This window comes from Enoplosus armatus, chromosome 16 (assembly GCF_043641665.1).
Source record: "Enoplosus armatus isolate fEnoArm2 chromosome 16, fEnoArm2.hap1, whole genome shotgun sequence".
NCBI classification, from domain to species: Eukaryota; Metazoa; Chordata; class Actinopteri; order Centrarchiformes; family Enoplosidae; genus Enoplosus; species Enoplosus armatus.
This window is the reverse complement of record NC_092195.1, coordinates 7,659,628-7,686,846: the sequence shown is the minus strand read 5'-3', so window position 1 is coordinate 7,686,846 and position 27,219 is coordinate 7,659,628.

Here is a 27,219-nt window from a genome sequence, read left to right as displayed (position 1 = left end):
CATTGGGCAGTGGCCTTGAAAATGATGAAGACTTCCTCAATTGAAATGGAACAAAAGGAAGTGGTTCAGATCCTACAGGAGAGCCACACATCTCTCACGGCAGAAGCTTACTTCACATTTTGTGTGCTTGCCTGTAAACTACATATGTAGGGTTGGAACTAATGATAATAATTATAATAATAAAGATAAGTAGTAAAGAATGTCCATCACAAGTTACCAGAGCCCAAGGTGATGTCTTTGAATTGCTTTAAATTGTCTGACCAACAGTCCAAAACCTAATATATCCACTATATTGAAAATGATTCTAATTTTTCAAAAATATCAAAATTGTCTGTCAGCTAAATAATCTATTATTTTTATCAGCTTTGCAAGTGTTTATTTTTGCACATCTGAGGAACGCCTGTGGTTGTAAGTACTGAATTTTAAGAAGTGTTTACTGCTTTCCACGGAGGGAGGAAGACAGGAAGAAAGGCAGAAAGCAATTGCAAATCTTGTCTTAAGACTTGGGAGCACAGAAATCCTGCATGTATGCACGATTTTAATACTTTGTCATAAGTCTAAGCAGCATCCTCTGTAAGCACAGCCTTTAGGGGAATGTAAAAAATAAAACCGCCACATGTGTTCACACCAACAAGTAAGGAACAAATACATGAGAGCACCCTTTCATTTGCTCCACTATTGAGATATAAAAACCGGCTTTATAGGTAAGTTTGACAGTGAATAGAGACATTAACGACTACAGTATGTTTCCTCGGTAATAAAAATCACACTTTCCTCTAGATGTGCCTATGGTAATTACTCTTCATGAGACAGAGAAAAACCACTTTGATATTGATTACTCTCATATTTCATTTTCATCTTATGAGACATCTCTAGAGGGAGAGGGTAAAATATGCTGGCAGATGAGCAGTGCATCTTGAGCAGAATGTTTTTTTCCCAGCAGGCTTTGAGGTAATAGATCCCTGCTGCAATGATTAGTGTAAAGGACCAGGCCTTATAGCGCAATGTTCACAGTAATGCACACACTCAAACTTCAGACAGGCATCCGCAACTATGGAAAAAAAGGGATTCTGAGGATGCTTCAGACAAGAGCGATAACCTTTTAAGTCTTGGCAGCTCACCTCTTCTTGGGAAACAGAGAAAAAGGTATAATATCTGTGATTGTTTGACATGTTAATGTTGGATCTATTTCCTTTGCAGCCATATTGATGAGGCAAAGCAATTCCATCTGTCAATGATAGTGTACAAAGCAAACCTTTGTGAGGACAGGCACAGTTTAAAAGGTTAACACTAGCCTTCTTGTACATCTTAACAGAAAATGTGCATCTTTTAGAAATACTTTATTGATCCCCGGGGGGAAATTACACAAAATGCTGTCAGAAGTGGGATTCGAACCCACGCCTTCAGTGGAGACTGCGAAAAATTGACTTTAATAGTCATAGCCAACGGCTTGAGTGAGCTACATTACATGGGCATTGAGACAGTGAAGATGCCACATAGAGGTGGTAATAGAATCCTCCTCCATGTTTTAGTATCCTGCATCATGAGACTCTGTGCCTGGAAAGGTTGCGGCTCCCCGTTGGGAAGTACTTGTTGTGGTCACCTATAATTAACCCCACCTGTGTCTATTGATTGTGAAATTGCCAGAAAACACGCTGTAAAAGGGCGTCTTGCCCGAGGCGTCTATGTGGCAACATTAAAAAGTCAATTTGGAGTCCTGTCTTTTTATTTTAATTTTAATTTTTTTATTATTTACTACATTAAGGTTCCCGAATCCAGTCTGCAAGGTCTAATTGTGAGTCGAGCATGTTGTGTCTTATCTTTCAAAAATTGACTACTATCATAGAAGACTTTAAAAAGAAGCTGGAACTGAGCTGAATACATTTGGGTTTTAAACTTTTAAACTACTGTTCCCAAGGTCAAGAATGAACTTTCACCCTCAAATGGCATATTAAGTATATCATTCATTACATTCCTGTTTTATTTCATGGTAATGTTTTTAAGTTCTCCTCTTCAATATTTGCACACAAAAACTAAAATGAACAGAGCTCACAATGGCTCTAAATGATCTACAGTTGTGAAGGTTCACTATTAATAGGTAGGAATGAAAGAACATCCTCTAACACTTTTCTTTCTTAATGCTATGTTAATATCATCTGCAAAACGATAAAGTAAGTTATTATAAAACATCCAGACATTTTTTAAAAAGGGTTATTTTCTACAAATCGAGTTGAGACAGAGGGACTTGGTGTAAAATCCATGGGCAGGGATTAGTGTTGTGTGTGATCCTCAAACCCAAACCTCTGCAGTATTACCAACACAAGTGACCTTTACCACAAGTGCTTTCTCATTAGTTGTGTTATAACTGGAGTTTAAAACATTTACACTGAATGACATTCTGGAAATGTCATGTCACACAAGATTTCCAAGAGTTTACTTTAAGATATTGCTATGATCATCGTAATACACTTAATTTAGACAGCACGCCTCAAAACATTGTTTCATAGTGCCTTACAGGTTTTAAGAATGGATTTAATATAGATAACGTGAGCAGTGTATGACTCAAACGTTTGGAGCCAACAAATCCAATTAATCTTCATTCTTGTTCTTTCTGAGTGGAATGTTTTCTTACATTTCCAATATGAACCTGCTCAGTGGTTGGCTAAATCTGGCACATTTACATCACATGGAAGGTGACGTTAATGTGTTTTGTCCCTGTTGAATAAGTCAAAGAGTTTTGAAGAGTCACGTCCAAGCAAAAGGTGGATGATATAATGTAAGACATGATTTATTAGAAGAGAAAATTGTTCAAAATTGCTGAAAGAGACAATAGTACTTGAACAGGAAGACAGATCAGGCTCTATCTTGAGGCTGATGGTTTGTACCTCTTTGCAGAATGAGACAGGAAATCTTCACATCTCTCAGAAGCAGCCACAGTAATCGGGAGGGTTGAGTACAGTTGGGTAATGACATTGGGTTCTGATTTGGTCGATTTTTTTTCTTGAGTGATTAAACAACATTGGTTGTGGTATTGTTACAAACATTTTGTGTGTACTTTGGGTAATGTAGGCAAGTTGTAGTTTATGCCATGGGGCTTTCTATACAAAGTCAGATTGAGATAGCACTTTCTAGAAGGACCTACTGAATCCACATGCTGAATGGTCAATCTAGACTCGGCATGACAGGCGTACTGAATGCTGAAACTGCTACTCAGCTCCGACAACCTGAAGGTATCTGCAGAGCTGTTAGTTACTTTATATGCACATTAGTGTAACTAATCCTTAAATTTTGCTCAAGCCATATTCCATGTACCTTTTCTTTTTAGGAATTTTGTTGTAATGTTGAGATATTTCTGTCCAGATGGAAAATGGAGTGACAGGATTGGCAGACTGACATTGCCATCCCTAGAGCCACACCGCTAACATAGCTAAAAACTCAGACATTTGATTCATTTCCTGGAACTGACTCCAAAAGAACGAATCACCAGAAAAGTGTCAGACTGCCCAGCACTACGTCAGACAAGATGAATCATCCAGACGGGAAGTTAGTCCTCATTACAAACCCCCAGTTGCAAAACGCCATGCGGTTGTGATTGAAGCATTTGGCTGCACACTTATGAAAACCCATGTTTTTCAATGAGACACTTGTAATCAAATGAGTTCCATGATTATTCCGCCACAAAACAACCAGGGAAGATAAGACCATGTGTCCAATCTACGGAGTGGCTGCTCCCACTCTTTTCCTCGCTATCTCCCATTCTCTCTCTTTCCCTCTTTCCCTCTCTATCTGTCTCATTCTCTCTCCAATCCCTTTTCTCATTTTGCCTCTCAGAATGAGCCTCTCCTAATGGCTCGGACTAATCTCTGATTTACGTTTCTCTCTCCCGTCCATCTCTCTCTCTGCAGCTGCCTGCCCTCTCTCTTTCCCTCATCCTATCTCTTCTTCCATTCATCATTAATTCATGTAATGCAGCTCAGCAGAGCCTCAGTGAGTGATACACTTCAACCATAACAAACAAGCCCAAATATCTGCACTCAGCAGGAATGATCTGCATCGACGAGGGCCGAGAAGGGGGAGAGTGGGATGGGGATTCGACTGTCAGAAAGCAACTTTTTCTTGTTTCATCAGAGCTTGTTTTGATATTTAGATTAACCCTCAGTTTGATGAGAGGAATTTTGATCACATTTTATTTTTCCAGAGCTAGAAAGAATATTCAAATGCTTCACTGAGTACTGAAAGCCTGATGCTATTAAAGTAACTTTGCTGTTTTTAGTTAGTTTTGCATGAAAATCTTCAAACTTAAGAGCTGTTCTCTTCCTATCTACCCCAATATGTATCGTATGTCTAAAACCTATAGATATAATGAAAAGTAAATACTTTGCAAAGAATAATAAGCAGCTGAGAGTAAATTTGCTAATTATATTGAAATGCATTCATTACAGTGATTAATGGCTAAAACATCTGGTGTTTTTTTTAAATAAATCATATTTTTTCTGTTCTTAATAAACCCTGCAGCCGAGATGACGGTTTAACCTAAAATAAATGTTTTGTTTTCCTCATTTACATGATTCATGTCTCCACTCTGTGCAACAATTCATTAAAGAAAAATAGAAACTAATTGTTTGATTAATAGGTATTGGCACTACACAGTACATTCAGGTCATCAGAGAGATTAGCAGTTCATATAAAATTACAGCTCCAATGAAAAGCCCTAATTCTAGTCTATTTTCTGATAACTGCCTCATCAGCTTATCACGCCCTCTCCTCGACGGGAAACTCTAATTTTGGGTCATGGATTTGTCCGCAACAATGTTGAAAGTTCGGCTTGACAGGAGCAGCCCGGATACTCATTGTGCTCAGACGGAGGCTTGTCCTTGAAGTTGTGCAGCCTTCCAGGACATTGAGCAGATTTCATCCCCAGAGGAGAGCACTGCCTCGGAGCACTTTCTGCTGGCTCCTGTCTCCTCTCTGTGGACAGGCCGGTTCTGGCAGGCTGTTTGTCAAAATGCCACAATATTGAGTGTGCCTATAGGAATGTGCTCACCCAAACGGAGTGCCTCATCATTACTGTTAAGACTGCAGTGGTCATGGATTAGTCCGTTGGATTTGTGAGTGTGTCTGCATGCGTCTTTTATATTTTTCTGTATTGTTCTTCAGTAAAAGTGCTGTATGTGTCTGCGTCATGCTTACACAGAGCCCTCTTAGTCTTGTTCCTGCAGTCAGCGAACGGATTTACTTCCTTCAATGGCCAAAAAAAAAAAAACTCATGCTGCCCTGACTTACCAACTATAGCCACCTCACATGTAAGAAACCCTGCCGCCCACATCCATTAATATTGCATGTAATTTTTATAACATTTCCCCTCCTAACCCAGGCTCATGCTCTGGATAATGCATAATATTGTTTTGACTACGTTGACTTGTATACAATAATTGGGGGCATGTGGGAATCCTTACTGCACTCCAGTGTAATGTGTGTTTTAGACTATTATGTGCTTTTGTGCACTCTCAGTTGGACTTTTCTAAACTCCAGCTGCATCACGTACTATGTCAGTCATTGTCTTTCAAAGGAAATAATATTAGCACTTGAATGGATGTGTTTGTTTTCCTGTAGAGTAACGCTAATTCTGACTGCATTCTTGTTAATAGAATACTTTAGGAAATATGCTTATTTTGCTTTCTTGTTGGGTTAGTTTACCGGTTTAATATCTGAACAGTAAATATGCAAGCTACCAGCAGACAGTTAGCTTAGCCTAAAGACTGGAAAGAGGGAGAAACAGCTTGCCTGGGTCTGACTGGATGTAACAAAATACTACGACCAGAACGTCGAAAGCATCCAATTAGCATGTTCTATCATAATATCACATAAAAAGCGAATGTGTGAACATTCTAGTTTTATTGGGGGGTTGTGTGCCAGATCATTTCTTGACTGGGCACAGTCACTTCCTGGAGTCTCTGCAGGTTGCCTGGCAACCTCACAGTGACAACAGCACTCCAAGAAATAACCCTCTTTAAAACTTTCTACACTTTGTTTTCTGTTTGGATTAATGAGATATAACTTGTCAATCAGTGAGCTTTAGAGGTGCTGGTAGGCTAGCTGTTTCGCCCCTGTTCCCTGTCTTTTTGCTCAGCTAAGCTAACCAGCTGCTGACTGTAGCCTCACATTTAATTGTACAGAGGGTGGTATCAATCTCCTCATTAAACTCTCATCAAGAAAGCGAATATGCATATTTCCCAAAATGTTGAATTTTTTAAGGCCTTTGCCTTGAAAACGTCTTCTACAGCTACAGCCAGAGCTACTGCATCTCTCTTCCTCTTGTCCATTTTTATGTTCAACAACACTGTCCCCTTTTTCAGTCAAGGTTGCTTAACTTGGATAGTTTCATGGCAACCTCAATAATGTAACAATGCTGCACCCTGAGTTTGAGCAGGGGGAAAATATGGTCTATGATTATTGATTACTGCCCAAGGTAACACAGTGAATGTCTCCATTTCTTTTAAAATACTGATAAAATCTGAATGCCTCTACATATTCTCAAGCCTTGAGCATATCCTTTGTTCAATTACTATGATCACAGGGACTAGGCTATTTCCAGACATCATTTCTAGGCATGAGGTGTATTTTATTTTCCACTGGCGTTTGTTTGAAGTACTATGAGACTAGCAGACTGAAGAGGGAAAAACACTAAAGCGAGAGGGTGCCTTCTTAAACAGATTCTTAAAAGAATACTTAATATGGATTTAAAGTTTAGAGTTAATTAGAGAGCTTCAGAGGTGTTGGAAGGCATATATGTTACTACAGGACAGAGCCAGGCTAGCTGTTCCCCCCGTTATCATTCTTTGTGCTAAGCTAAGCTAACCAGCTGCTGGTGGGGCCTTCATGTTTCGTGTGGTATCAATCTTCTCAATGAAGTGTCCACCAAAAAGCCAATAAGCATGTTTCTCTAAATGTCATTATTACACTGATAATCATGATTGAGATGTATTTGACTGTTAACTGTTTTAGTTTAGTAAGACTGCAGTTGTTGTATGTTTTTAGCACTGATGTTTCAAGGAATGTGCTTTAGATATATTTTAGCTCTGAATGTGTTGACCTTTTCTGTGGAGTTGAGAACCTTTTGCAGTGATGCCTGACCAATTGAAATGACCTTGGGATTCACTCAGGAGTCCTTTTGCCAATGACAGATAAGCTGCTTTTCCTACTGAAACACCCTCCGGGCCAAATTGAGAACCTCATCTGAACTTTTAAATAATGCTAACCTCATCATTAACTAAACGCTGGCAAGAAAGATGTGGAAATCAGAGTTGTGGGCTGACCCGCTATCTTTAAAACATTTGTCTCCAGGTCCATTTAATACTCTTAGGATCGTTAATGGGAACTTGCCGTCGGAAAGTGTGCCCTTACAACTCCATTAGTCTTCTTCCACTTTTTGTTTGTTTCTAAACACATATTTTTAGTTAGCAATTTGCCTAATCGCCCGTAAACAATCATTGTCCTGTCCCTTAGGAGGGTTGGACCCTGCGCAGTGTGTTTGAACAGTTATTGTTGTGGCTTAGCTCCAAAAAGAAATGCTCAATTATCCAATCAGCACTTTACCCCTCCTCCCCCCTGTTTTTATCCTCTCTTTTCATCCTTTTTCAAACAGCATGCACACGTCCCCCCCCCACCCTGTCTTCTTACTCCCCCTTCATCGCATCGCATCGCATTCAGTGCTGCATTACACTTGCAAATAATCACATTATTGCCAAAGACACCCTCTGATAAACATAGCATGTGTGCATGTCAATGACTTGGTGCATAAACAGTGCGTTATTATTTTAATGAAGATATGTCACTGTTGTCGACATTGCTAAAGTGTGTATGTGTCACTTTGCAAACTGCCTTTAATTTGCCACAACAGTGCCACTGGGGCCAGTGACAGAATAATTGAATGAGATAGAATTAATGAATTTATATAAATGCATTAAAAAGATCATTCTGTGGAGAAAAAAAAACATTATTTTGAACAGCTTGATTAGTCAGGACTAATTTGATTGAAGGGAAACAGTGGGTTGAAGGGAAACGGTGGGTTATGGCAATTAATATTAAAAGTCAAAGAACTTTTACGTAAATTATTTTGAAAGTTTTTTGCCACTGTGTGCAAAGCCAGTGACTCCCCCGATTAATCACCCATCACACAGCCACAATTCTAATGAGCAATAAGCGGGCTAAATCTCTTTTCTACTTCAGTCATGTCGTGAAGTTCGGCCAGTGACACGTGAGAGAGGAGGAACATGGTAAAATGGTGGACTAAGAGTCATAAATGAGTTGTGACAACTAATTAGCCAATAATTATCATATCATTATCATTATCATATTCTGCAGAAATAGATGAGATTTATACACATAATGAGTGTGTGAGGATTTTATAGTGTAATATATGTAAACTATTTTTATACTGGTTTGAGAAAAAAATGATGCTCATCACAATTTCAGAGAGCCCAAAGTGACGTCTTCAAATCACTTCAGTCCAAAACCCAAAGACTCCATCTACCGTCGTAAATGACAGAAAAGCAGCAAATCCTTACATTTAAGAAGCTGAAACCAGCAAATGTTTGCACAGTTTTGCTTGAAAAATTACCAAATCAAATGAATTGGTTAATTGACTAATCGCTGCAGCTCTACTCGCATACTGTAATGCAGGTGCTGTTATTGTTATGTTAATATTGTCTTGTCATCTTGTTTGCTTTTTATATTTCATATTGTGCACTGCAGCCGCAGGAGCTGCATTATGGGTCTAATTTGATGAAACACTGCGATTTCAATGTAGTCTCACATATTTCTTTATCCAGGCTCCAGCTGCCTTCATACAACATATGTATAACAATACAGTAATTGGGTGGACATGAACCATGTAACTGTAACAAATGTCAATGTCATCTCATTCGGTCTCTATATTTCCTTCTACTGTCTACTTTACCTGCTTATCTAATCAAATGGATAAATTGATAAACCAATATGCAGCAGCACTGTAATAAGCATATTAACAAAACTGTAAAAGTAATGTTGAGAATTGGGATTTTGTCAGAACTGTAGGTCAGAGGTTTGGTGTACGGAGGAGCACTTGTGAAATAAATGTACTTGTAAGATCATAAAGGATTGAGGGCAGTTTCCTATTTGTGGGATATAATCTCAAACCAACATATTTAAAAGTCACTTGTATCACAAGTGTATCAATCACTTGTAGAGAATACACTGGGGTTAAATGTATCTGAAATATCAGAATCAGAAATACTTTATTGATCCCCGGGGGGAAATTGTACAGTACCGGTGCTCCCATTCAAGAGTAGAAAGTAGCATAATTTAGAACTAAAAGTTTGTACAAAATATAAAAATAAGAAATACAAAATACAAAATATACACATTTACAGTATTTAAGTGAAATGAGGTGAAATGAAAAATGAAATGAAAATACAAAATATACACATTTACAGTATTTAAGTGAAATGAGGTAAAAATATATACAATAACAATGTATATGTATGTATGTGTTGCACTAAAGTGTGTGACTATATATGTATTGCACTTAAACATTTTGAATAAATAGTGAGGTGGTGTATGAACAGGTGAGGTAGATACAGATACGGATTCCAGTCTCTTCCTGAGTGTCTGACATTCAGAGAGAGGAGTTAAACAGTCTGATGGCCACAGGCAGGAATGATTTCCTGTGTCGCTCAGTTGTGCATTTGGGAGCAATGAGTCTCCCACTGAAGGTGCTCTTGTGTCCGACCAGTACGTCATGGAGAGGATGTGAAACATTGTCCAAGATGCCCCGCAGCTTAGACAGCATCCTCCTCTCTGACACCACCGTCAGAGAGTCCAGCTCCACCCCCACAACGTCACTGGCCTTGCGGATCAGTTTGTTTAGTCTGTTGGAGTCCGCCACCCTCAGCCTGCTGCCCCAGCATGCAACAGCATAGAGGATAGCACTGGCCACCACAGACTCATAAAACATCCTCAGCATAGTCCGGCAGATGTTGAAGGACCTCAGCCGCCTCAGAAAGTAGAGACGGCTCTGGCCCTTCTTGTAGAGGGCATTAGTGTTCTTTACCCAGTCCAGTTTATTGTCTATGTGAACTCCCAGATACTTGTAATCCTCTACAATGTCCACACTGGCCCCCTGGATGGAAACAGGGGTCATCGGCGCCTTGGTCCTCCTCAGATCCACAGTCAGTTCCTTTGTCTTTGTCACGTTGAGCTGTAGATGGTTCTGCTCGCACCATGTGACAAAGTTGTCCACAGCAGCCCTGTACTCCTCTTCATCACCCTTACTGATACATCCAACTATTGCTGAGTCGTCAGAAAACTTCTGAAGATGGCAGGTCTCAGTGCAGTAGCTGAAGTCCGTGGTGTAGACGGTGAAGAGGAAGGGAGAGAGGACAGTCCCCTGCGGGGCCCCGGTGTTGCTGACCACTCTGTCTGACACACAGTGTTGTAAGCGCACATACTGTGGTCTGCCAGTCAGGTAGTTGACAATCCAGGACACGAGGGGGGCATCCAACTGCATCTCCGTCAGCTTCTCACCCAGTAGAGCCGGACGGATGGTGTTGAACGCACTGGAGAAGTCAAAGAACATGACTCTCACAGTGCTCGCCGGCTTGTCCAGGTGGGCGTAGACGCGGTTGAGCAGGTAGATGATGGCATCCTCCACTCCAAGTCGGGGCTGATAGGCGAACTGAAGGGGGTCCAAGTGTGTCTTGACCAAGGGCCGGAGCTGCTCTAGGACGAGTCTCTCCAGGGTCTTCATGATGTGGGAGGTCAGTGCCACGGGTCTGTAGTCCTTGGAGCCACTGGGTCGTGGCGTCTTTGGAACAGGAACGAGGCAGGATGTCTTCCACAGCACGGGGACCCTCTGAAGACTCAGGCTCATGTTGAAGACGTGGTGAAGTACTCCACATAGCTGGGGGGCACAGGCTTTAAGCACCCTGGGGCTGACACCATCGGGGCCTGCAGCCTTGCTGGAGTGGAGTCTCCTCAGCTGTCTTCTAACATGGTCGGCAGTGAAGCACACTGTAGAGGTGACCGGTGGGGGAAGGGTGGAGTCATCAGGTTGAAGAGTGCCGTCAGCCTGGGGACTGGGGGACGAGGTGTGAGGAAAGCTCTCACAGGGCTTTCCTCACACCTCATATTTCCTAAATGGGTTCCTAAATGGGTTGCAGTGCACTGAGTTTCTGTGATGCTGGGTGTGTTAGGAGACCTTCGTCGCTGCTGCCTCTTTATCAGCAGAATCGCAAAAAGCCCTGAGTGTACCTGGACGGAGCAGAACCAAGACCTGAAAAGAGACTCTCAGATAATGGAGAATGGAGAGAGATTTATTTATCTGCAGGAAAGATGACCAACACGTCCCAATCTGAGAATGATTCTGTGTCAGATTGCATTGGCATTGCATTGGCTCAGTGTAGGCCCGGGCATTTGAGCAATAGTGCTATGTACCGGTGTTCGGTTGCACCATTGACATGTGACACGACATGGACTGAGAAAACGAGTGCTGAAGGTGAGGAAATTCAAAGTAAAGTGATTAAAATCAAAATAAAACTTTTTTTTCTGGTATCCTTTTTTCAAATATCATTATATTATCAATATTAACTGAAGTGAAACATTTTATCGTGATACATTTTTCAGCTGTATCGCCCAGTCCTAGATCAGGTGTGCGTTTGTGTTCTTATGCATGTTTGCTGCTTTTCTAGTATTCAGAGCACAGTATGACAAGGTATGCTATTGAGTCGTCCCTGTCTGTGTGTGTGACTGTGCATATATACAGCGTGTGTGTGTGTGTGTGTGTGTGTGTGTGTGTGTGTGTGTGTGTGTGTGTGTGTGGCTGACATGTCAGCGTGGCCACGCTGGTGGGAGGAAAGAGGGTTGGGAGCACACAGGGGGAGCGAGTGTTTGAGTCTCAGGTGCACTACAGGAAATGAAAAATGAAAATGAAAAAGAAAAAAAAAAAGGGATCCGAGGAGCACTTGTCATAGGAGGCGGCTGCCATTTCTGACGGGAAATTAATAATGTATTCTTGCAAATTTGCTGTGTTATTCTGGGTGGGAGGCTTGGACGAGAGCTGCTGCGGACTAGAAGCAGGGGAGAATGCTGATCAACTGAAGGAAAGAACACAGAGATAAGAATATGCATGCAAATTCTCATAAAATAGACCAGTTTTAAACGCATTCACATATAAAAACACATGAGCTGTGAACTACATACCAAACATTAATTGACTGTAATGGCTTATATGTTTTGTGAGTGATTACAATCAATAGAAAATATTGATTTGCCAAATGCAGCAGGTCTCCAAGGGCAAGTAAAGATATTTAGAGTGATGGGTTGCAGGAAACAAAGAGACATTGATTGTGAGAGACGTGTAAATGATTTCCTTTCATTTTAAGGCAACATGATATTTATCAAGTAAAACTGTCTCTTACGTTTGCATTAAAATTGACGTTTTAACTCTTTATCCTCTCCAGCACACGAATCACATATGTGTATAATGCACTCTCATTGGCTCCTAAGTGTGCCTGGCAGCCATTAGCTGCATGCAGGAAGCAGTAAAGTATTGCCAAATCAGTCATATAATAGACATTTGAATAAATGGGAATGTCCATGTAAGCTAAACAGCACATGGCTGAAGATGGTGAGTTATTACTGAGGCTGTGGATTTACATTCTGCTCTGTGTCAGTTGGATATTGCTCTCCTGAGCGTGGAAGGTCAGCTCTCATTGCTTTACTAATATCCTCAGACCCTCTTTTCATCTTCTAAGGCATTCTCTTGTCCCTCTGACTGCATTTGTGTGCGTTTGTGCATGCAGGGCAGTTGCGGTGTGTGTAAGAGCTCTTAAGGCCTCTATGTTGAGATCAATTTCATGGCTGGCTTCATCGCGGCTCCACGCACCGTTCATACATCAACTCCGCCGCAATGTAGTCATATGACCACAGCGGGCGTCGCAGACACCAGTGCACCGCCGTCGACTTTTGCAGACTCTCATATGGTTGTACAGTTTTTCACCCCGTCTCAAACATGCCGATTCATGTTCGCTCTCCCATCTCGGCTGTGTTTTGACTCCTTTCATTAGCGGCTCTGGTGTTAAAATCCCAACAGGCAAGTGTCTGCTTCTCTTCGCTTTGTTTTTTTGGTCTCATTTCTTTTTCTGTTGCTCTCCCACTTCAGTTTGATGTGATCCATCCCTCAGATGGCTGGCGAGCTGTTAAATATTGAGTCTTACTGTCAGAGAATGGTTGCTTTCGGGTGTAGCGAGTCAAGCATCCCCTTTGCTTTCAGCTAATTCTTCTAACGAAATCCGACCTCTGTGGTTTGAAGAAAGGCAGTTGCCTATGTGAAGGAGATGGAAAGAACAAACAAGACAGATGAAAGGGTTTACAACATCGTATCAGTCTTGCACTAAATGGACACATCCATTAATTATTGACACGGACGCCTTGTCCCAACATTTTATAGTCTCTTACGTGTCATAAGGGATGACTCAATCCGCTAGGCAAAGAGAGATCAAGGACAGGGCAAAGCGTGACTTTGATATCACCATCAACACAGTCACACGTGGAGGAAAGTGTGGAACTCAGCCGTCACATATGGTTTCAGATAAAACCTTTTAGATCTAACGCTGCCTTTCTCTCTTTCTGCAAAAATTGTTGCGAACATGGTCATCTTGTTTGAATAAACTTTATTGGAATAGTCAAGAGACGAACCCGTCCATTTTGTGGCCGGCCAATTGATCCTCACAATGTGAGCATTAAAGTCGCAGATGGAGGCCGATTAAAATGTGTAGCGTGAGTCAACACAACATGCAAGATTATATACTGTACAATAGTGAATATTTATGTAAGTAATCACCCTTTTATGAATGAAAGTGAACAATGTATCGTCACTAACTTTTTCTTTCCACGTCAGTAGAAAGTGGAGTGTCCCAAAAGGCTGAAAAAATACACGCATGCTCTTATTAGGATGTCATGAGGCTTTCCAGAAGCTCTGTCAGTTGTCTTCCACTAAGACACATGTGGTATAAAACAAGCAACTGGCGTCCCACATCTGTCTGGTCAGGCAATTATTGGGCTGATTTTGCCTAGTCTGTTCTCAGCAGGCTCAATTTAATTCAAGGGTTTTATTTAATGTATAGGAAGCTTGGTTAACAAAGTGTAGATGCCACCAGAAATAAACTGAGGTGAGCGCCACTGGAGATAAAAGGTGTTCAAGGAAAGGCCAGCTGTATTAACACCACTTCTCTGGAATCTTCTTACTAGCTCCATTAGCTTGCAACCCATTGATTTAATTTCACCTCTCATGCATGGAGTGCAATTCAAGGTCACATGTGGCATTTGCCCTTGAAATATGTAACCAATTTTACAGATGGGTCATGCTGAGAAGGTTTTGTCCCTTTGCTTGCACATGTTGCTTGCAAAGAGCAAAGGAGGAGAAAGAAGTGGCCATGGGTGATTGGTTTGGTAATTTACAGCGAGGATTGCTATATGGAACAAATTGAGTTCGAAATGTCATGTGTCATTTTCTGTGATTGCATGGCTGGAGCTGCTTTTGCTTTTCCACACATATTCTTAACCTCTCTCTCTCTCTCTCTCTCTCTCTCTCCCTCCCACACAAGCAGACCCACCTACTCCCTTTTAAATAATTGGCTTTTTAAAAGTCAAGGGAAGGTTTTGGGTAGTGCGTCACAATTCTTTTTAAAGGCTGCTTACCAAGTAAACCTTTGCATGTGAAACCTTCTCAGAATCAACGATTGCATCAGTAAAACCGAAGCCGCGAGCCAAGAATCATGCACGCACAGCACGCCTCCTTAAATGTCTATTTTTTTTTCTTTTTCTGACCTTGACAGCCAGCACGTACCTTGCAAACAATGAAACACTCCATATCTTTTCTCTTTGGATCTGTGGAGAAATATTCCGGCAAATGTTCTGCATTTGATTTTGATGTGACAGTTCCTGATCTCGCCTCTGTTATATTTTTATGTTCTTTGGCAAACTCAGAAGTAATATTTATTACAAACACATAGTGTAGACCCTCGAGTTTCATCAAATACAGTTGGGGTCAATACAAGCTAAGTAAAAGAAATGTTACGTCTATAGTCTCTTGAAAGATTTGTACTCGCTTATCCAAGGAAAGTGCAGGGTGACGATTAAACATATTCAAAGGAGGGAAACGTTGTTATTCATCTGTGATAAACTGCTAAATGCAGTTTCAGTGTTCAGATTTGTTTTGCTTTGTTCATTTTGAATGTGTAAAGTCACTTTTGAATTTGATGAAAGTCTCTCCGAGCCGTTTTGACAGAGGAGACAGAGCACAAACATCTGATAGGATTAAGCTGCGATGACGATGATGGGAATTTAGGGTTCCCATGTGTGCTCTCTGCAAACCTTATGACATTCACACTGGAAGGAAATAGAAAGTGCTGCAGCTGATACTCTGTGTTGGATCTGCAGATAAACAGAAAAAGATATACAGCAATAGATGCATTCCTAAAGCTCAGACTGTAGGTGTTTTTGTCACCACTTATACTCAGCATGTTGCCCCAGCTATGCAGTGGCACTGACAGTATTTCTGGTATTAATGTCAGCATCCTTACTTAGCTCCAGCAGTAATAATGTGTTGTCACAAGAGTCTCTGTATGTAGTGAATTATGCCACACTGCTGACTACATTTATACTTTCTTGTTTAAGCGAGACAACTGAAAGTAAAGCCCAGCTTGAATCAAATCTATGATAGCTGAATAAAAGAAAATGTATAACAGAGTATAACAGCAGGTCATAAATTCATCATTTTGTGCTTTCACCTGGCATCAGATTTTGTTTTAGTACTTCAGGTCTGGCCATGACTGCAACAATCCTCTGTTCCTTTGAAACTGAACTTCAAAGCTTTCCCTGAACTCTCAGACTGGACCTCAGATCAGTGTCACTCTGTTCATCATTCAAAGCATTGTGTTTTATCCAGCCTTTTCTCCTAACAGTTACATTTATATGCATCATAGGACGACTACCTATTATGCATTAGCGAAATGAGTTTGTTGGAAATGTAATGCCAGGATGTCAAACTTGATTTACTTTAATTTTACACAAAGGATTTATCCTTTTGGCCGAAAGCATCCCGTAATCAATAATCCAGTTTGTTTACGTCCCCTTTGTCTGCCATTTGAAGGCAAAAAAATCTAAATTTTTTAATATTTCGAGTTGATGGGGACCATGAAAATACACCTTTTGGTGTCCATGAGGCTAGATTGTCCTCTAAAGACATCCTTCAAATGAAAGGACAAAATCCATGGTTTTGCCGTGCCCTCTAGAACTAGACTCTAGACTCAAAGAAGCTTGTAATTTCTCCATGCCCTCCAAAACCATTACAAATCAGTTTTATGATGTGACAACGCGATGGTTAAGGTTTGGTTAAGTTTAAGCACAAAAATGACTTGGTTAGGTTTTAGGAAATTATCATGGTTTGGGTTAAAATACGTACTACTTACTTGTTAAGGGAACAATATTGATCATGCTTAAAAAAAACTACATACACTATCGGTTGGAAGCAGGAAACAAACAGCAGTCTCCCGTGTTAAAGTTGGATATTTTGTTGACCCACCCATCCACCTTGACCTCCTCCCTACAGATGTTTTTTTGGGACACTTGCTGAAACTAATGATGCTGTTGTTCTCCTTGGCAGGACAGTGTCAGACTGTCACATTTGTTGAAAAGGCACAGGTTCAACATGGCCTTTTTGTCCTTTAAAAGACCCACCCACCAAAACCTTTGGAGGATCGGGTCCCTGATTCCAAAACACCCATTTTGGACGATACATAGGTCCATAATCTTGTCTATCATTCCAGTAAGATTCCCCCTTCCCCTGATGTACAATGATTTAAACCTTTCATCAGTTTCTCAAGTTTGTCCCAATTCTTCATTATAGTTGTGTAGGAAGCATTAGCACAGTTGCAGTCTTTGCTTTGTTGAAAGCACCCACTACACAAGTCCCCTTGCAGTTTCTCTGTACATGTTTAGAAAATGTCAAGGATCTTGCTGAGTTATTAGAAGTGCAGCACTTCAGTCAGCTTAAGAGCAAGAGTGTCACAGTGTTTTCAGGAAGGCTGGTTTCTTCGATCGCCGTCTCTCATCTCTCTCTTCCTCTCCTTGTATGATTGTAATAAAAGTAGAATTTCTTGTCATAAGCACAGCTTGTGATGGATGGCGTAAAATATCCTCCCACATTATGAGATCCATCGAGTAGATTTAGACTTTTAGATTTCACATTTTAGCCATTTATCTGATGCTCTTCTGATCACGGATGAGCTACTGCAGCAATTTAATTCCTACATCACAGATATTACCAGCAATCAACAGCAGAGCCACACAGCCCTGACAGTGCAATAATGATAAAACATTTATGAGAAATAGTGCCAAATTTAGAAATGTAACGTATGTATCAGAGGGTAGGTGATACTTTTACTATAATGTTGTAGATGGTAAAAGCTAGCTGGGTAAGTCACACCTCAAGGGAGAGGCTGTTGTGATTGGTCAAACAGGGGCACACCACTGTGAGCTGTAGTGAATGATGCCATGCTAAAGGTTAAGGGTTACCAGATACTTGCAGAGAGCCATCACGCCGTCTGAGGCAGGTTAACCTTTGCTTCTCCCTATTGATTCACCCCACCAAAGAATCCCTATTGATTTGGCCTGTGGACCTCCTGGAATCAGTGACTTTTCTGTAAACAGAGCCGGGATGCATCACGCACACATACACCCAAGCCGAATCCAATTTTATAGCGTGACATGATCGCTCCAGTATGCGATTATTACCCACAAAAAACGAGGAGGCGTTTCTTCTGACACCTCCTATTAGTTTTTGCGGAAGGGGAGAAGACTGCGGAGGCTGACATAAGATTGACGGTGTGAGTAGTTGCCTGAGCTGATGCGTGTCAGTCTTACTTTTCTTGGCCTGATGCAACTTGTGTCTCACTGTGAAACAAAATTGAAAAAATAAAATAAAAAATAAATCGAGGGCCAGAAAAGCTCGGTATCTCATGTTAGCAGCTTCCTTTTTTTATGTCACCTATCATATATTTGAGTGCAGTAGGTGTTTTTGGCTGGAGCCTATAATTAGTGTACTGTGTGGAGATTAACTGCACAGGTGACGCTAGATTCTCATTGGCCCAAATCTCTACAGAGGGGTGTTATGCTAATTATGGCATAGGTTTTAACTGCTTTTACCCCTTCTGCTTTGCTTGTTTTTTTTTTTTTTATGTTGTGCACTTATTAGTTTTAATTCAGCACAAAGAAAAAAGGTGGGAGTGTTTTCACAAGCTTTTGATTGCCCTTGTATTGAATCACTTGGTTAATTTCTCTCAAGTTTTAAAACTGCGTTAAATGTTTTTTTCTGTTGCAATTAATCAATCAGCAGAAAATTAGTCAGCAACTATTATATATATAGTGATAACAGTCGCTAACTTTGCCTGCCTTCCCTTTGGTTGGAGCAGGTAGTGTACAGTGTGTTCATTGGCGGTCCCCTCAGCGTTTTCAGTGGATTCGTCCCTGAGCAACACCTTTTATATTACACATTGTCATTTGGACCATTCTCTGTTATTAAGAGTATTGATTAGCACATCTTTCAAAAGAAGATGGCAGCAATCATTCCAACAAAAACGCCCATCACCCATCCACAACTAAAGCAAACCACAACACAAAACAACGACTGTATGTGCCGCCTGGTGACGAGATGGAGAACACACTCAGTTTGAATCCATCCTGCATGCACTCCCTTCAAAGCACCACTGAAGTATTTGGCAATTTATTAGATTAATGTTATTAGTTCTACTTAATATAAAGTGTTAGGAGGACATTTGAGAGTAATCTGTTATCCAATTTCACAGGCGGTCTAAAAACGGCTTTTGGAATCTCTAGTGTCTCAATCTGCTCCTCCCTTTCGCTCTAATCTCCTCTCCTCCAGCTGGAGCCCAGGGAACAGGGGAGCTCCAGTGCCACTCTGAGGAGGGGCTAATCTGGGCACGGGCCGCCCAGGATCGCTGCTCTGGTCCCGGGCCAGTGCTCTTGGCTAGCTCCCTGCTCAAATCATTGAGGCCCACTCTGCTGGAAGCTTGCTTTGCTTGACAGCATGGTGACGCAGCGGTGGATGGAGGGGTCAAGAGGGGAGATGAGGAGGTGGAGAATGGGTGGGAGGTGGTAAGGAAATAATAGATGGATGATGAGGAAAGGCAGGATGGTGGTGGATATGTTAATCTTAGGGAAAATGTGAATTATGTTATTCTAAGGGAGGTAGCTGAAAGGGCTTGAAAAGGAGCCATTGGCAGGGAGAGCATGGGCAGTCAAGACTGTGTGGGAGAGAGAGAAAGAGAAAACGGGTAAAGACAGAAGAGGTTTAGACACAAAAGGGCTGCCAGGCAACCTATGATTTTGTTGGCAAAAAAATAGATTCTTTCAGACAAACAATCTTGCTTCCAACTAGAATCAGGACGCACACATGAAAGATAGTAGAGCCAGGAAATATTATCTTATGGCAGATATAGTGGTATCAAGGTATATGTCAGTTGATAACTAACAAGACATTGTAGTATATTTGTGGTAATTTAGAAACAGCGTTGCCATTACATAGTTCAGTCAGACAATTCACGTTTGAAATATTTATTACAGCAGCAGAAGATACTTGGAGTTTGGTGTCGAGGCTCCGACCTCATCGCCCCCCTGCTGATATGTTAACATAGAGATATCGGGGTGTGATGAGAAAACATCTTAAACCCCTGAGCTGGATCCTGCAAGTGGATGCTGGGGTGGTGGTGGGGATGAAAGACCAGGCAGCAATACTGATGCAGGCCAGCAGTGGCATTGACAGGCAGAGGGAGAGATGGGAAATTTTTGAAGCTTAAATAGACCAGCTGAACTAGTTCACAGGCATCGCTCCATTTTGTCCACCAGACAAATTTTACTTTCAACTGTAAGGCGCATTAGTAGTAGAGCTTAAACAACACTGTCAGCTAATAGATACTGTGCAGTGGGTGGAATCTGTCAGTCAACTTTCAAACATATTATAACATTTTAACACATCAGTTCAGTACCTTTTGAAATACAGATCTATAAAGAAGTTGTGTACACAAAGATGAATTGCATCAACCTTTAAACAATACTGTTAATTAACAAAGAACATCTGTAAAAAGAAAATAGCTTTTATAGAGCTTTTGATTATATCACACAATTTTTCCTCAGCAAATGCAGTTGCCCAGTTGTCATGGAAATCTGGTCTTTTTTTTTTTTTTTTTAGCTATAATTAGTTCAGAAAAATATTTTTCTTGTCAAATCTCATATTGTAGCTCCAGGGTTTGATCATTTTTTGTGGTATTTTTGTTTTCCCAGCTATCCTAAGCTGAGACGAGATCACAGTAGACCCTCTTTGAATGTCGTGCTGTGAGCTAGACTCAAAATCAGAATGTGAAGTTCATTTATGACTGGCTTTTAGGAGAATATGAAGTCTTTGTGGAAACAGAAATGAAAATTTCTACAATATTTGTCAGCCCTGAAAAAAATGGATGTACTATCTTTAACATACATATTTCCCATAGAAAAGTAATGGGAAATTCTCGTTTGTATTACGCAATAAAAAAACTTGTCAGATAGTGGTATAATATGCTGACTTCTGGGTATTGACTTTTTGTGGGGGGTTTTCCAAGTGAAAAGAGGAGTGGAGAGCTACAGAATGAAAAAGAGCGTAGGGAGAAAGGGGATGCTAGAGATCTAAATAGAAAGTGAAACATTGCCTGGACAGAGCATCAAACAGAGAGGCAGAGAAAAGATGAGACGCACAGAGAGGTGACAGAGAAACCGTGGGAAGAATAGGAGGAGGGGCTCAGACAGATGAGAAAAGTTTCTGGACTGAAATGAAAGGGGGACAGAACAAGGAATAATAAAGAGGTGTAGATAGTGAGGTGTGGGGTGGAGGGAAGAAGTGGCAGTAGAAGATAGAGAACACAAACATGATCCTCCACTGTCTGTGTGTCTTTTTGTGATAACAGCAAAGGCAAGGGGCTGCGAGCGCACGAGTGAAAGCAAAAGGATAGACTCCCTTTCAAAGAAGAATTATTGGAATAACTCTTTATTTTTCTCTTCCTCGCCAAAGCCTCTGAGATTATGTGTTTACTCTTAGCTTCTATAGGGGAAGCAAGATTCTTAAAGGTTTTAAAGAAAAAGTAATTACTCGCCTCCTACCTCAAAGGAGGGCTGCATAATGAACAGGATTTTTCCAAAGCACGACTATGTAACTATTCTTATGAAACTGGTGCTGTATACACACACACACACACACACACACACGCATTAGACCAGCTTTAAATATCTCTCTGCGAGGCGGCATTGTAGATTATGACAGACACTGGCACTGTGAGCTTGGGCTGGCTGGGCAGCTGGCAGAGCTTAAAGACCTCTACAGGTGCTTGGGCAGATGCCTGTGTGTGTGTGTGTGTGTGTGTGTGTGTGTGTGTGAGCTTTATCAGGGTGTGAGGTGGCATGCATTTCCTGTATTACGATGAGATTGCAGCAGGCGTCTGTAGCGAGGAAGGCTCACACATTCTGCAATATGCACACACACTCTTTCATCATAATGTAGACTAATATGGTAATAAAAGCAAGCACTTCTCTGAAAAATGTTAGTCAAGCAGAGCAGGGAAGACATGGCACTTGAGCATGTGAACGTGAGTGAATACATTACAGCAATGATCAAAAAATAAGTGCATCATTTCGCCTTTTTTGCTTATGAGTTTTATTTATTTATTTATTTATTCATTTATTCACGGGGGGTTTTCCACCACTAAGGCAGTGTCGTGCTTTCATCATACTATCAATAACAGGCAGCAACCCTTGGTGTGTCCCTGAGATCAGGCAAACATGAATATCAATACGTTCCTTCACAGATGTCATTAGAGATGCTGTTACTCCAGTACCTGTCAAAAACACAGAGCTACACACTCACGGCCTGCATGAGAATGTGGTTTGCATGTATTTGTGCCTGTGTGGGCTTATGTCTATATATGTGTTTTTTTCTTAAAATAAAATCCATAATGGAGGCTGTATTGTAATAAACCCACTTGGGTTTTATTTCACTTGCACTCAAGGTAACTGTGAAAAAATGTAAGTTTATTTCAGCTTTTGCCAAAATGTAAAAATGTCCTTGACAAAGTTGAACAAGATTAATTTCAGTCTTTGGTGGTCCATAGTGAGAGTATGTGCACATGGCACTGGCCTGACGGTGCCCATAAATCCCGGAAGGGATTCACAAAAACACACATAATTTGGTTGAAAATGTAAAACACAGGCAAAACAGTAGCAAAAGAAATGAGAACATGCTCATGAAAAAAACAAAACGATTAAAGCGTAGTTGGAGAAAAGAAGGAAAAGGCTCTCCTCAATGCAAGTTTGGGCTTGAGCAGTGAAATGAACTCCACTGCATTTTCAATGTGAAAATGGTCCTGGAAACTGATTTCATCAAAACTATTGATTTGTGTTGCTCCTGTCAATAAGTACTTGTCTGGCTGGTGGTGCTTGCTGGTCGTCAGTGACATAGACCAAATCATCTGTCTGTCTCCACTGGCAGACAGCATTATGACCTGATACCTTCTACATTTAACTACATTTAACATTCATTTCACCATGATGTATCTCTCGTGATGGAAAGTACTTATACTTGAATTTGGCTTTCAATGGTAGTACCAGCATGTCAACTGGGCAAACTCCATTTGTTGTATAGTGTAGTTACTATCTTGAGTTTAGTTTTTTTTATCTTATTATATATTACGATATTTGTCAAGGTCAACAATGAATCTCCGCTGTCAAAAGTGATGTTTCCTTCTCATATTGTTTACATTGTATTTCACAATAGAATAAAAATGAGATCATCTTTCATCCCCCCTTTATGTGACCCTCCTGGCCCCCAGGTTGGGAACCACTGTTTTAAAGGGAAAGCTGTACTGAAATGAACAACCTCTGAATTCACTCCTCTGACTGACACATTAGACTAGCTCTAGGAACAATTCAGCCCCTCCATTAGACTCGTGAATTTTCTGATAATAAGTCATTTATTAAAAGTGTCACTGTGGTTCTAAAAACCATGTACCTGTTGTTTACTTTATAACTAAAGCTAATATCTTTTTGTAGTAGATGCTTCTGTGTGTAACCCGCAGGTTCTTTATCTGGCATTCAGCCCAAGCCCGGTCGCAGCTCATTCTTAATATCCATAATTGTTTTGACATTTTCTCTGCAGGTATCATCTACACTACCTTGCATATTTTGTTTCTCAGGAAAGATGGATATCTGGCTGTAGCACTGTCCACTGATAAAGGGCAAAGGGACCGTGAAATCATGAATAATCCAACGCTCGCTCTATTAGCTGTTACTGTCTGATTTCTGTCAGTAGGTTAAAAATTGCTTTCCCCTCTGAAATGTTAGTGTGTCATTTAAAAAATAATGATATATTTTTGTCACCTATTTTAAATATTGTGAACTGGCAGGTTCTTGGGTGCTTTCATCTAAATTTTGCAGGAAAAATGAAAGAATCAGAGTATGTATCACTACACCTCTCGCTGTCCAATTAAGGACACATTTACATTTCATTCCTATTATGTCATTGCCACGTTGGGTGACACTGAGGTTCAATTTCAATTTTCTGTTCACAACTTCTTTGGTTATTAAGCATAGGAAGACTTCCCAGTGTCTTCACAGGGCCATGACAAGGTGTTGACATGTCTTTTTTATGTTACAAAGTTAATACAGACCGTTGCATCTGATTGGATAGAACTTAAGCTGAACTACGGCTCTCCTTGCTCCAAATCAATCTAATTATCACGTTGTCAAACATGTGTCTTTGCTCTTTGTGGGGCTGACAATGTGGTGATGACATAATCATAGTAAGAGGGCAGAAGTCCATCCATTCCAACTGGAGGTGTCAAAATGTCAGAGTTGCAATGTGAAGACAAAACATTACAACAACAGAACGCAGCCTAATTTCCATTTAGAAGCTATTTTAATGGTCAACATACTTACATACTTACATACATACATACATCAAACTTACAGGAAAAAGGAAACTTTCCCAGGTGAACATTTCACCTAGATCAAAGGAACATCTGAGAACTATGATATTCTTTAAGGCGATGATGGCAATCTAAGCCCACGTGTGAAAAGTGTTGATGGAACTGTCACTTCCTCTGACAACGGCTGTGACAATCTTAGCATCCAATGACATTCATGTCAGCTTGTTGAAAAGACGTATGAGCCGACATTTGCTGGAGAAATTACTTTTTTTTCGCAAGGCAGTCGTAGCTGTTAAGTCTCATCAATATAGTCAATTTGACGCATGGATTGCACAGCAGATGGTGGTGAATATCTCAGATCCTGTGCTGAACAGTGGTTTATGTGTGTGTGCATGTGCGGCTGTGTGTGTGTATATATGTACATATGTAAATGCACGTCTGCTCTGGATATTTCATTTGCTACACAGGTGTGGAAAAGATGTATGCTAATCACCTTCTACTGTATACAGTATTTACCAACTGTTACCAGCGCATGCAGCAAGCAGACACGGTGCTTATTTGCATGTTTAAGCTTATACCATTCTGAACCTCTCTTAGGAACAAATAGCTGCTCCATTACTTAGGATATAAAGAACTAATGGCAGTGATTAGCTTCTCTTTAAATATATACAGTGTACTGTAGGGATCACATCATGATTGGAAGACTTTTTTCCTGCTATTAGCTCACTCTTGAGGTACTTTTTATTGCCTTACACCTTGTTAAAGTATATGGACACATGGAGAGTCTTCTTCTGCAATTAATTGATATATGTATTAAAACTGATAATTTTTCTGTTGATCAACGAATCAACTAATCATTGAAGCTCTCAAAAAGTGGTTCCTGCTAACGAGTGCTGTACTTCTGGGCACAGCTGGACCTCGGCACACTGTGGAGCCAACACTCACAGCCCTGATTGGCAGCTTTTGTAGAAATAGCTTTGAGTGTGCAGTACAGTTGAGATTGTAGTTCATCTCTTTTGTTTCCCTGTCAGAAGCTCACATTGTGGTGTTATGAACCCACCACTAGCCGGGAGGCATGTGGTCTGTTGTTGGAGCCCCTCAAAGTGCTGGTGGAAGGAACAGCTCGTCGTGTCAATATCTGTGGACACCTTCCTGACTGATGAACCTGCACAATGAGCTCAGCAAGATAAGAGTAGACTCCGCATCAACTTACTAGAAACCAATAGAACCCTGTTTGAGAGCTAACACCTTAAATGAATGGGGTCGAACTAGGAACTGGGGTTATAATGTGTGAGTCTGTGGTGTGGTAAATTATTAATTCTTTCATTTTCTCATATTGCAGCTCTACATTGTTCAGCAGGATCAGTGCCACCATTTATATCCTAAGATCTCCTGTAACTGCAACCACTGTACAAGTGGTAAAAAGCAGGGTTAACAAATGGCACATCGCTCACAAATCATGCATCGGTTTTTCTATTGAATACATGTGAGACATGCACAATAGAAAACCCCTTTTTAAAAACCTGCCATTTTTTATTATTGTTTCTCTCTGTTTAGCCTTTTTTTTCTGCCTACCATCTCTCAGCCAAAGTGATTTATTTTTCTTAAAATGGAAAGTGTCGCTGCACAGCTACAAATGCTCCTCTTCCTGCAGTGTGTGGAGGATTCCACATGAGCAGAGACGTCTCATGTATGGGCACTGACGGAGAGGAAAAATCAGCCTGCACCTATCTGTGTGGGTGTTTGCATCAACACAGTTAAGCAAATACACTGAGATGTAGTGCTTCAGTGTATAAGACACAAAGAGATTGTATGTATTTATAAGTGGAGGCAGAGTACAATGAGTTAATAGGGACAGCTGATGGCTCGGTCAACATCACTTGAAGGTGTCTTTGATCATTTTTGAAATATGTGCGTAGTTACACTGTATCTTTCATCATCTATGATGCGGTCAGCCCTTTGATTGGCCCATTACACATCATTATAACACTTTTTTCACACTAGTTTTGTGTGATTAAGACAACTTAGACCACATTACGCACCACTGCTGCTTAATTACACACAGGAGACACACACACAACACACACAAACATAGACAAGGAAATGAATGGAGAAACACCCAATAGCAGAAATCGGATACTTTTTTCCCCCTTTTCTCTGGCTCATTTCATCTTAGCTCTTTCAGCGGTTGAATATTACCCCATTGACCTATTTGCTGTTCCATATTCCATCACATGTAAGGGCACTGGCCTGTTGTACTTTATGTAATAACTCTTTGAAAAGGATTTTTATTGCTTTCTTCTCAAGCAATCGTCATGTTTATGTTCCTGAAATAATTGAGGCAGGTCCTGGACACAGTACAGGCTGTAACAATCTGTGTAAAGACGATAAACAGTCTGAAGAGAAAACAACCTCCTAATTAGCAGAAAAGCTTTGTGAAGATATGAGATTTTCATCTAGCAACATTTTTAGCACAAAATTGTAAATCGCCAGGAGCTGGTTCTATTGGTAGTCTTTGGTTGGAAAGAGAGAGTTTCCCGAAAGGTGCACAGAGCCAGAGCTTATTTTCCTTCTGATAAGGCGAAATAATACCTTAAGTGACTGAATCGACAGTTCTCAATTCGCGAAGCCCAGCTCGCTTTGTCTGTAATCCTCTATTCTTTCTCGACTGGTCTCGTGCTGTCTCTCAGTCTGAGTTGAAGAGGAAAGAACTGTTGGATCTGCACTCTGAACAGTCAGCGAAAACTCGTATCAAACTCGGTTGGGAGTTTCTAGCTAGAGGTCGTGTATTTTCTCCTCAATCTTTTTCTGTCTCTGACGGGGAGGGGAGGAGGTCAGCAGAGCTGTGTCATCCGCTAAGAAACAGTGTACACTCGAAGAGCAGCGGAGACGGTGTCATGTTTATTCCTGGAAAGGTTGAGATGAATTTCTCACTTATTCACCCAACAGACAAGAGATGATTTTTCTTTCAGTGGAAACCAAAAAAAAAAAAAAAACGACCAAGAAGGGAGTTTTTTATTGATACAATGACACATGACAAGATGATGGATTCTGCATTAAATCAATAATATGAAATTGCTACTGCCGTAGGTGATGTTGCATCAGTATTCAAACGCTGTGTGCTCAAGGCTAAATAAGAGAATTTGACAGTTGAGAG